Here is a 4,275-nt window from a genome sequence, read left to right as displayed (position 1 = left end):
CAACACACGTGGAATAAAGCAAATATTTCAAGGAGGTGAGCAGATTGAAGCTAACATTTTAATTATTCACAATTCAAGCGACCTCGCTGCCGATTCCCATTCCTTGAAGGACGCAAATGAACGAGTTGTGGTTTTGCTGCAAACGTTCATCACCGAAATCGGACTGAACAGCGACTCTGGTGGGAATGGAACCCAAAAACTTTGAATGACTTTTTCAACCATTAACTAGAAGTGCAACGCGAAATACATTGCAGCTCAGGGAGCATCTGTGGAGAGAGAAACTGAGTTAACGTTTCAGGTCGATTACCCTAAGTCAGAACTGGAAAAAGCTGGAGATGTAACAGGTTTTTAACCAAGTGTCGGGGCAGGGAAATGGGGGAGGAGAGGAAAGAACAGAAGGGAAGGTCTGTGATAGGATGGAAGGCAGGAGGGATTCAGAGACAAAAGGGATGATGGTGCTTAAAAACCTGTTACATGTCCCATTCGCACCAAACTGAATTGGTGCTTTGAAACCAGTCGATACATTTAGACCTGCGGGACAGCCCGACAGACAAGCGCTGCGAAAGCAGCTCTAGTGGCGCAATCGGTTAGCGCGCGGTACTTATATAGCAGTACAGGCTCGGAGAAATGCCGAGGTTGTGAGTTCGAGCCTCACCTAGAGCAGTCAATGCTTTTGCTGTGCGCTATTTCGACCGGAGCAGAAGGTACAATTATTTTATCCGCTAACTATACACTTATTAGCTGTTCCACGTGGGCTCTTATGTTCCTCAGGCCCACTGTGTTCCAATAACGGATGGAAGTTTTAAAGGAGCCCTTCAATGTTACTTATTGACAGGAGGGAAGGTGGGGCCAGTTATAACTGTTAAACCAGCAACTATCAGGAACAGAATAATGAGCAGGAAATAAATTCGATTTCAAAGCAGTGACTAAGTCTTTGGCACAAGCGAGAAGATGTGTAAACTCACGAGTTATCTGTACAGGTTTCCGACATCACGTTGAACACAAACAACGATTCACCTGAACATGATGTTGCGAATTACAAGGACGGAAGTTACGTACAGACAATCGACCAAACACCATATCCAGATTGAGGTTGTCGCCGACCCTCTTGTTATGGGGAGAATAGTGAGCAGATTCAGGAAAACTGCTCATATAAAGAAGTGGATTTAGGAAAAGATGAACATATTTCAAATTAATGAACATGACCTCTGCGAATTGGGTTCGCACTAGAGCAGAGAAACCTAATGTAACTTCGGACAAAAATCGTCAGCTCCTTGGTCTTGGGGCATGATTCTCGCGTAGGACATTTCACAAATTAAAATGCGAGAGCTTCTGGGCTCAAATCCCAGACGAACCCCACGGCATTTAGATAAAACTCACCAACTCGGTCATCACAACTGGAATCGCTTTTCTTTAAAATAGACTAACGCACTAGATGATCCGGGATTGTGACCACACCCGGTTTAAACAGACACAGAGTGATCCTTGACTGACCACGGCCCCGCCCATTATAGACAGGGCTGATTATCATTGCTTATGAAATCGATGGAAACATAACTGGGGCGGTTTTTATAAAAGGCGGCCGATTACGATGCGCAATTTTTCTAGGGCGCCAAGTTGAAGTTTGACTCCATATAATTTTTCCCTTTATCTACGTCATTTCACTCCAGCCGAATGAACAGAGACCTGAGCACATAATCCAGGCTGACACTCCAGTGCAGTACTGAGGGAGAGCTGCACTGTCGGTGGTGCCGTCTTTCCAGTAAGACGTTCAACCGAGGCCTCAGATCCCATGAGAGTATGCCAAAAAGAATGAGGATTTCTCCCCATTGTCCTGCCCATTATTTACCTCTCAAATAAAGACACTAAAACAGAAAATCTCCTCATTTAGTTTGATAAATATTATTGAAATTACATTTCCTCCTAAACGATAAAGTTGTTTTTCTGCTCCCTAATCATTTGGCTTTGTTCCCGCTAGTCTTTCATTTGGTGGCAATCGCAGAGGAAGGAAGACAGGTAGGGATGATTCTCCATCTCTGATTCCCATCCTGCGTTCATTCAAGAACTCCAGTGGTCTGTTTTAATTTTAACAAGATATGAAGAGTGCACAGACCTGAATCACCAGTGTGATTTTGACGAGATTGCGATTACAAAGCCTATTTTACGCAAAATTCAGTGAAACGCTCGGAAGGTTTATCAGCATCAATCGTGTAATGGAATAACGACGAGGACGGGGTTGGAACCCACGCGTGCAAAGCACAATCGATGAAACTGCGCTCAACCATTCCAAGGGATATGGGGAGAAAGCAAGGACATGTTACTGAATTTTGATGATCAGCCATGATCTCATTAAATGGCAGAACAGGCCCGAGCGGCCGAATGGCCTACTCCTGCTGCTATTTTCTATGTTTCTGTTTCATGCTATTTGCATCTAAGCAGAAATACTCTGAAAGAAAGTCCCCTTCACCGCTTGTCCTGCAAGTGCACACAGACCTACAATGTTGAAAATGTACAATCAGCCCATGTAAATAAAAGGCCTTCCGATATCTTCAGGTGAGGGGCTGTTCGAAATGGTCGGTTTGAAGGCAGATTCAGAACAGGTTTCACCCACTTATTTAAACGACCACGGCAGGACTCGAATCTACAATCATCTGCTAACTGAACGATTCGCACCGAAGTCAAACCCCTTATCCATTTGACCACATGACCACATGACCACTGCTGCCCGGATCTTCTTGTGATGGGGAGAATTGTGAGCAGATTCAGGGAAACAGCTCATATAAAGCAGTGGATTTAGGAAAATATAAACATATTTCATAAAAATGAACAGCTCCTCTGCGAACTGGGTTTGCAACAGCGCAGGGAAACCTAACGCAAATTCGAGCCCAAAATCGGCGGTTCGTTGGTCTAGAGGTCTGATTCTCGTTCAGGGAATTTCGCTGCTTAAATAAATGCGAGAAATCCCGGGTTCAAGTCCCGGCCTAAACCCCGCCAACCTTAACAACGGGGTCATTACAGCTAAATTCGCACACCTGTTAAAAAGACTTATACAATTGATGATCCGTGACTGTGCACTCACTCGATTTAATCATAGGGTCATAATCGCACAGACGGAGGCAATTCAGCCCATCGAGCCAGCGCCGGTTCTCTGTCGAGCAATCAAGTCAGTACCATTCCCTCGCACTATCGCCGTATTTCTGCAAATTTATTTCCCTCAAATGCCGATCCAGTCTCCCCTTGAAAACATTCAGTGTCTCTGATTCCACCACTTCCAACGGCAGTGAATTGCAGGTCATCACCAGTGTGTAATTTTGTTTCTTCACACTCCCCTGTATCTCTTGCCTATAATCTTAAATCCCCTAGTCCTTGTACCATCAACTAGTGGGAAAAGCTGTTCCCTGTCTCGCCTATCAAAACCCGTCATTATCTTGTACACTTCTATCAAATCACTCCTCAACCTCCTTTACTCTAATGAAAACAAATCCAGCTTCTCCAACATGTCCTTGTACCTAAGATCCCCCTTCCCCGGAACCATTCTGGTAAAGCTCCTTTGCACCCGCTCAAGGGCCTTCATATCCTTCCTAAAGTGTAGTGGCCAGATGAGACGCAATACTCCAGTTGTGGCCTAACCAGCACTCTATAAAGTCTCAGCAAATCTTTTCTACTTTTGTACTCAATACCTCTATATATGAAGCCCAAGATCACAAATGCTTTGTTAACCACTGTGTCAATATGTCCTGCCACCTCCAGGGACCTATGTACATTAACTCCCAGGCCCCTCTGTCCCTGCACACTATTTAAAACTGTGCCTTTAAGTGTATATTCCCTCTCCCTGTTCGTTCTGCCAAAATGCATCACCTCACAATTCTCTGTATTAAATCGCATCTGCAACGTGTCTGCCCGTTCTGCTAGCCTTTTTATGTCCTGTTGTAGTCGATTGGCATCATCATCACTGTTTGCCACACCCCCAGGTTTGGTGTCATCGGCGAATTTAGAAAAGCTACTCCGTATTCCAATATACAGGTCATTTATATATATCAAAAAGGCAGTGGCCCCAGCACTGACCCTTGGGGAAAAACACTGTCTACCATCCTCCAATCTGAAGTACAGCCATTTACCACAACTCGCTGTTTTCTGTCTTTAAGCCAATTCATTATCCAAGCTGCCACTGACTCACCTATTCCATGAGCCTCAATTTTGTTAACTAGCCTTTTATGTGGTACTTTGTCAAACGCCTTCCGAAAATCCATGTAGTCAACATCCATTGCATACACT

General features: G+C 44.6%; 1 non-coding gene across 1 annotated transcript; it reads left to right on the top strand.

Annotated features, from left to right (window-relative positions):
* The first annotated feature begins 568 nt into the window (after positions 1-568).
* Positions 569-663, top strand: trnai-uau (transfer RNA isoleucine (anticodon UAU)). Its single transcript has 2 exons — positions 569-606; positions 628-663. It is a non-coding gene; the product is annotated as a tRNA-Ile (tRNA).
* The last annotated feature ends 3,612 nt before the right edge of the window (positions 664-4,275 follow it).

This window comes from Somniosus microcephalus, unplaced genomic scaffold (assembly GCF_052327205.1).
Source record: "Somniosus microcephalus isolate GS21.2 unplaced genomic scaffold, FLI_Smic_1.0 unresolved_chr1, whole genome shotgun sequence".
NCBI classification, from domain to species: domain Eukaryota; kingdom Metazoa; phylum Chordata; class Chondrichthyes; order Squaliformes; family Somniosidae; genus Somniosus; species Somniosus microcephalus.
The sequence above is the reverse complement of the archived record's forward strand: the minus strand, read 5'-3'. Positions and strand labels throughout refer to the sequence as shown.